Source organism: Gymnoscopelus braueri, assembly GCF_963280865.1.
Source record: "Gymnoscopelus braueri genome assembly, chromosome: 10".
Classification (NCBI taxonomy): domain Eukaryota; kingdom Metazoa; phylum Chordata; class Actinopteri; order Myctophiformes; family Myctophidae; genus Gymnoscopelus; species Gymnoscopelus braueri.
The window spans coordinates 36,956,567-36,964,748 of NC_137611.1; the positions used below are offsets into that span (position 1 = coordinate 36,956,567).

At 40.7% G+C, this 8,182-nt stretch overlaps 1 protein-coding gene across 1 annotated transcript in view; it reads right to left on the minus strand.

Annotated features, from left to right (window-relative positions):
• prkci (protein kinase C, iota) overlaps nt 1–6,269 on the minus strand; it is a 52,811-nt gene extending 46,542 nt beyond the window's left edge. The window contains exon 1 of the mRNA XM_080441217.1: nt 6,086–6,269. The gene's annotated coding sequence lies outside the window, so the exon portion shown is untranslated. The remainder of the gene's footprint in view (nt 1–6,085) is intronic.
• Between the last annotated feature and the right edge of the window lie 1,913 nt (nt 6,270–8,182).

Here is an 8,182-nt window from a genome sequence, read left to right on the forward strand (position 1 = left end):
GGTAGGTACCCTCACAAAAACATGCAGTAATCCTGGTCACTATACTGCCTCCCCCTGGCCAGCCGGGACGCCTGATGGAGGGGAAGGGAACTGGTTGGAATAACGTGTTCCTTCCACGCGCTACGTCCAACCAAGGAAACTCTCCCCTGTCAGGTGACAAGAAGGTCAGTTGGCTCTCATGCATTGAAGGAGGCATGAGCTCGGCCCTGGCCTCCCTAGGTTGGCAGAGGGAAGGTAGTGCCCAGGATTACATAGACAATTGGCACTGGGTGTAAAAAAAATAGGTTTACATAATCGTGGGATTAAAAGAAAAAAAAAAAAAAGAAAAAAAGGGTGGCATTTGTTCCTCAACGTAGTGCAAATGTGCATTCAAAGTTTCACCGCAATCGGACGCTGCGTTCATGATTCGCGGCATTTTGTTCAAAACGGGCCACTCCTGCAAATATTACATGTCAATGTTAGCCAATCAGGATGGAATATGAAAATCAAACAGATTTGTTTTGATCAAATGACTATAGAGATCATGTGTACCGATTTGCGTGAAATTTGGATCAAATCTGAATGCTTCATATCAAAAAATGTGTTTTACATAAGTCTGCCTCCTGGTGGCGCTATAAAAGGCAAATGTGAAAAATGCAGGGCAAAGGTTTTTCCTTGGCCTCTAGAGAGTGTGCATACAAAGTTTTACACTGATCGGTACAGTTATAGGTAAAAACACGAATCGGTCTGTTACAGCGCCACCATGAGGCTGATTTGAACATTTTCAAATGGCATGTCTTCCTCTGCCTAATGGGAATGAGTGTGCAAAATTTCACGGAAATTGCATGCTGTGTTCATGATTTGAGGCATTTTGTTCGAAACTGAGTACTCCTGCAAACTTTTAAAGGCAATTTTTGCCAATCAGGATTGTGATCAAGCCACCGGTGCCAGAGATTAGCTGTCCACAAAATGACAGAATGACGGACGGACGGACACACACACACACACACGGACGGACGGACAGACAGGGGGTAAAACATACTCTCTCGCCATGCCTTTCGGCCTGGCGGAGACAATTAAGGACCAAAAGCATTCAAAACAGCATAATAGGGTTACCATTGAACCAACAGACTATTATAGGTTATTTTATTCATAAAATGGCAAAAACATATGACACTATATTATTGTAATGCTGTTATATCATGTATCATGCACATATTTTATATTAAATGTAAATGTACACAATTGAAATGAGAATTGGCAAAGATGAAAAGAGAAAACGGCACTGTGTGTGTGTGTGTGTGTGTGTGTGTGTGTGTGTGTGTGTGTGTGTGTGTGTGAGCCTGGTGAGGAAGTGGCTGTGTTTAAATACCCACTCAACTCGCGACATCATCTTCCAGCCCCGCGGGGAAGGTGGACTGGGTGTCCCGAATATCGAGTGGATCTACACTGCCACCAGAAAATTGGACATCAGAACCCCAGGGTTCGGTGTGCGTTCCGACTGGATGGACCTAAATGACTTGTGCCAGCGCTCTGGACTACAGCTGAAGTGGGCGGCGCGTGACGGCTCCGCTGTTGCGCTCAACAACATCACAGACCCGCTCATCAATGCGCGCGCGACCTACGCGTTGGATAACGGCGCGCAACAGGAGCTGTCCGTCAAAACTGCGAGGGCCTCAATATTGACAATGAAGAGATCTCAGAGTGCCCAGCATTGGACTAGTTTAAGCCTGCAAGGAAAACTGGCTCATCTACCCTCTGCAAATCACTCTCTGTCACACTCCATCCTCTCAAACACCACCATTGGAGAGGACATTCTCATATTTACCATCAAGGCCCGCCTAAATGTTCTGCCTACAAAATACAACTTGGCAACCTGGTATCCATCCCAACATGAACCACACTGCATTCACCATCCACATCCTACCCCAAGCAATAAAGAGACAATGGCCCACATCCTCAATGGCTGCAGCTTTTACAAAGGACTGTATATTGCCAGGCACGACCGGCTGGTGGATCTAATTTCCAGAGACATCAGAGAAGTACAGGACATTTGCACAGCACTGCTCACACAGACTGGTTTGAACATAATTCCACTGATGATAATATTTTCTGCAATATTCCAAATGCTCCAGATATTATTTTCATTAATGAATCAAGTAAATCAGTTGTCATCTTTGAAATAGGCTGTTCTTTTGATCTGTATATGGACATTTGCTTCACATCCAAACTCATGAAATATCAGCCTTTGGTAGAGTGTATCAAGTCACTTGGATATAACTGCCAGTTCATTGTGCTTGTGTTTGGAAGTCTGGGGCATGTCCACAGACTCGCGCTACGTGGACTGCAACTTGTAGGACTGCAGAAGGTCGCTGCAAAAAGACTGGCCAAGTACTGCTCAGTCTCTGCAGTGATCGGCAGCCTCTCTATCTGGAAGAGGCGGTGCTTTGTCTATCCTTGAGTGGACTAACATTTTTTGATATATATTGTTGCCTGGTGTTAAATTATAATCACTGCTCTGCATGCATATTATCCCACTGTGTTTTAAATATATTGCATACAGTGTCTGGCCATGCCTTCATTTGAAACCCTCTTCAAAAAAAAATTGGATCTTGTATGCTACTGTATTTATGTAGATCCAAATAAAAGTATTCAAATGTGTGTGTGTGTGTGTGTGTGTGTGTGTGTGTGTGTGTGTGTGTGTGTGTGTGTGTGTGTGTGTGTGTGTGTGTGTGTGTGTGTGTGTGTGTGTGTGTGTTTGCAGGCTGTTGTGCATTTTAATCAGAGCATTGTCTACATTCCTGCACTCTGGCGCACTCTGGCGGCTGCACACAGGCAGTGCATGCACACAGAGAGACACACACACAGACAGACAGAGACACACACACCCTAGCCATGGTTCACATGACGCTTGTATAAAAGCGTCATGGTGCCGAGTCCCCCTGGTCTAAAGTTGTGTTCGATTTTTTCACATTGCCATCTGTCATATAAACATAAACGTTCAGATTTCAAATATAAAGTGCTTACCACCGAGCCACGGATGTTACAAGGCGACGCGAACCGCGATAAGTACTCGTATCTCCTGTATTGTTCAATAAAAAGCATTTTAATCCCATCGCCGGCCATTTTCTCTTTTCTTTTTGTAATGTATCAGAGTGCAATACACCTCCCAACCATTAGTGTCGCATGGCTGGAAGCATCTGAGAACATTTGGAGAAAATGGCCGGCGATCGGACTAAAATGCTTTATATTGAACAATACGGGAGATACGGGGACTTATCGCGTTTTGCGTCGCATGTTCCAGAAATGGTATCAGAGGTACCATGGGGACATTGTTAAGTGTTTCCCATTGCATTAGTTTTGGCACCTATTAAGGAAGTTGTTTGGTTAAAGTTTGAGGTTATAAGACATGTATAATTGACTTTGATATGCTATTTCTCCCCATTTCCGCAGATAAATGTTCAAAAAATGGTATCAGAGGTACAATGGGGACATTGTTAAGTGATTCCCATTGCATTAGTTTTGGCACCTATTAAGGAAGTTGTTTGGTTAAAGTCCAAGGTTATAAGACATGTATAATTGACTTTGATGTGCTATTTCTCCACATTTCCGCAGAGAAATGTTCAAAATATGGTATCAGAGGTACAGTGGGGACATTGTTAAGTGATTCCCATTGCATTAGTTTTGGCACCTATTAAGGAAGCTGTTTGGTTAAAGTCCAAGGTTATAAGACATGTATAATTGACTTTGAAGTGATATTTCGCCAAATTTCCGCAGAGAAAAGTTCCAAAAATGGTATCAGAGGTACATTGGGGACATTATTAAGTGATTCCCATTGCATTAGTTTTGGCACCTATTAAGAAAGTTGTTTGGTTAAAGTCCAAGGTTATAAGACATGTATAATTGACTTTGAAGTGATATTTCTTCACATTTCCGCAGAGAAATGTTCCAAAAATTGTATCAGAGGTACAGTGGGGACATTGTTAAGTGATTCCCATTGCATTCGTTTTGGCACCTATGAAGGAAGATGTTTGGTTAAAGTTCAAGGTTATAAGACATGTATAATTGACTTTGAAGTGATATTTCTCCCCATTTCCGCAGAGAAATGTTCCAAAAATGGTATCAGAGGTACAGTGGGGACATTGTTAAGTGATTCCCATTGCAATAGTTTTGGCACCTATTAAGGAAGTTGTTTGGTTAAAGTCCAAGGTTATAAGACATGTATAATTGACTTTGAAGTGATATTTCGCCAAATTTCCGCTGAGAAAAGTTCCAAAAATGGTATCAGAGGTACAGTGGGGACATTGTTAAGTGATTCCCATTGCATTAGTTTTGGCACCTATTAAGAAAGTTGTTTGGTTAAAGTCCAAGGTTATAAGACATGTATAATTGACCTTTAAGTGATATTCCGCCAAATTTCCGCAGAGAAATGTTCCAAAAATGGTATCAGAGGTACAGTGGGGACATTGTTAAGTGATTCCCATTGCATTATTTTTGGCACCTATTAAGGAAGTTGTTTGGTTAAAGTCCAAGGTTATAAGACATGTATAATTGACTTTGAAGTGATATTTCGCTAAATTTCCGCAGAGAAATGTTCCAAAAATTGTATCAGAGGCACAGTGGGGACATTGTTAAGTGATTCCATTGCATTAGTGTTGGCACCTATTAAGGAAGTTGTTTAGTTAAAGTTCAAAGTGAAGAGAAATATGTAATATATGTTCTTGTAGGTGACTTTGTAGTTCAATTTCTCCAATTGGCAGCTATAGAATATGACCTTCTCAACCTTTTACCATGGTTTACAATAACTAACCTTATGAAAAATGTGTTTGGTGAAAAGTAAAATTTCATAATTATATTTCAATTATAGTAATAACATTTGATCATACAGGTCATTGGTTCGGAACGGTCCAGGGACCACCAGTGGTCCAAACTAACCCTTACCGGTGTGTTACTCAGAGAGTGTACAAATGGAACCAAATGGACCCTCAAGCCTTCATTTAGTTTCCATTTAATACAATAATAAGGATAATAATAATAATAATAATAATAATAATTAATAATGCATTTAATTTATTCACACTCATTTTTAATTACAAGGACAACGCATTTGTTACCATTTGATATACAAACTCTTTTTGGATTTTGCTTTGTTGTCTGTTGTTTGTAACCCAGCTCTGTAAAGCACTTTGGAATTTTGTATTGGAAGTGCTATAAAAAACTAATTCATTATCATTGATCGCAAACTCATATAGTTTCAGACCTGTAAGGGTCCATTTGGTAATAGTAATAGGTAGTAATATAGGTGATTATGGAGATTCCTCCACTTGGTACAGTGCATTTTTAATACATTAGTGAAATATCATACGTCTGTTAAACATATCAAAATCAGCCCCAACATAAAGCAATGAAACACATCAGATTGTATCCAGAGCAAAGACAAGCCATTTTATTGTTCAAGTACAGTGCAGTGCAAAACTTTTAGAGAGATGACATCAAATAGCTTTGGGATTTACCACACACACACACACACACACACACACACACACACACACACACACACACACACACACACACACACACACACACACACACACACACACACAGACAGACAGACAGACAGACAGACAGACAGACAGACAGACAGACAGACAGACAGACAGACAGACAGACAGACAATAATAGTAATATATTATATATATATATTATAATATATATATATATATATATATATATATATATATATATATATATATATAATCAAACAGGTCAAACATGAGGACTATACAATCCAAATGATGTCACTGAGTTAATAATATAAATGATGGCCTAATAATAATAATAATAATAATTATTATTATTATTATTATTATTATTATTGTTGTTGTGTTGTTATTGTAGATAAGGTCAAGTATTAGGTAAACAGCTGCGTTGTGTTGATAAAACAGAAGATTGAATAAGATACGTTATGTATCTTTCAGGACCTTGACGCCGCACGGGAGCAACTCCTACCGTAAGTACCCTACTTAATGCGCAGCAACATTCGATGGGGGGATCACTATACCGGTGTTTCGCTAGAGACGGTTCACGTTACTTCAGTCTAAATCACTTTGTTTCGTGTCTATCCCCCGCGATATAACAGCAACGCGACTCGGAGGCAAGAACGTCCCGAAACAGGGGACCTAGCAGCGGTGAAGTAAAATAAACATTGGGGAAAAGTAGTGGGGAAAACTTGAGAGGTTCCGCCAAGCAACTCCCTGCTACTACTACTGCTGCTGCTGCAAAGGCCTGGCGACGGGCGAGACCATTGTCGGAATGTTAGAGAGGGGGGGGGGGCGGTGTGCGTATAAAATACATCGCCGTACGGCGGTGTCGTGCGTCGAAAATTGTATATCCGTGGCCGTCATGGATTGTTGATCTGCTATCTTTTTTGGGCACGACCATAGACTGGCACGACTCACGAGACACCGTGTAAGGCGGAGCATAAATCCCGCATAATTTGGGTAGATAAACAAAATATCTATTATTATTTGAGCCTCACATCATTTTAGGATATATGGATTATTTCGTGAAATCGTGTCAATTTGTGTGCGTTTTTTTAAACACTTTGAATATATCTTAATATCTTAAACGTGTAACCGAATCTGCATATTTTGGAAGTTGATTATTTCCATTGCCAGCATTCCGATCGTACCAAGTCAGAGATAGCAGGAGGTGGGATTTGTCATGTTTGACAGAAACTGTAGTGTGTACAGTATGCAGAAACTGAGAGCCGTGTCCTTCCCGGACCTGACCCTGGATGGTGCTGTTGAGCATTGTTAAGCGTTGCCTTTGTGTGAGTTCATGACCCTTCTGGACATTATTATTTCAACATGTTTTATTCCTTTTAATTATTTATTTATTTGATTTATTTTTCAGTAAGAAGTATTGAGGCTTGAATGCCTGCCTTGCACGTATGTGGTAGCTATTGAGTACTAGCAATATTAAAGTTAGTTAATAGGCCTATTATTAGCTATCATTGTCTCCGCCAGGCCGAAGGCGTGGCAGAGACTATGTTTTGCACCCTGTCCGTCTGTCCGTGTGTCCGTCCGTCTGTCGGTCTGCGAGCAGCTAATCTCTGGTGGCGAAACTGGATGCCAGAGTTTGATTGATTGATTGAATACTTTATTAACAGCTTGCAAAGACAAGCACAGGGAAGTACAGTTCAATATAAGGTCTGTTAAGAGGATTTTAAACCCAAGAAAGAACTATGGCTTGATTCCATTGGGGTCTTTTTTGTACTCAATTCATCAAAGAGCAGAACATCTGCCCCAAATTTTTAAGATCGGCTTGTTATAGCGCCACCAGGAGGCCGATTTTTGCAAAACACATTTTTTGATATTACTGGACAGATTTTATCCATACATTGCACAAATCCATACAGTATCTCTATAGTCATGTGATCAAGACGGATCTGTCCGATTTTTCATATTCCATCCTGATTGGCTAAGATTGCCTTCCAAAGTTGGCAGGATTGGTCCATTTTGAACAAAATGCCTCAAATCATGAACACAGCTGAGATTTCCGGGAAATGTTGCACACACACTCCCACTAGGCTAAGGAAGAAATGCCACTTGAAAATGTTCAAATCAGTCTCATGGTGGTGCTATAGATGGGTTTCCGCGCGACGTCATCACAGAGCAGAGTGCGCAATCTGCGCATGCGCGGGGGAGAACGAACCGGAAGCGCCATTCACTCTATTGTTATTTTCGGGATTTAGATAGGCATAATGCTGCTATTATAGGCATAATAGGCATAATGCTGCTATTATATACAAACAGATCCAACTTCCGACAAATCATTTTTATTGAGTAAAGAAGATATTACAAACTGCATCATTTAATCTACTTTCATTAAACCTGGTGAAGACCATTTATTTTAATGAATGTACAATGGCCAGAGCTGCTGCGGGTAATAGCGCCCTCTACAGGCTCATCCCGCCACTGCGCGCGCATCATCCTCTCATGTTTACAAACAGGAAACCCATCTATAACATGCCAATTTGTGTGTTTACCTATAACTGCACGATCTGTGTAAAACTTTTCATGCGCACTCCCTAGAGGCCAAGGAAAAACCTTTGACCTGCTATTTTTCACATCTGCCTTTTAATGGCCCCACCAGAGGCTGACTAATGTAAAACACATTTTTGGATATCACTCCCAAATTT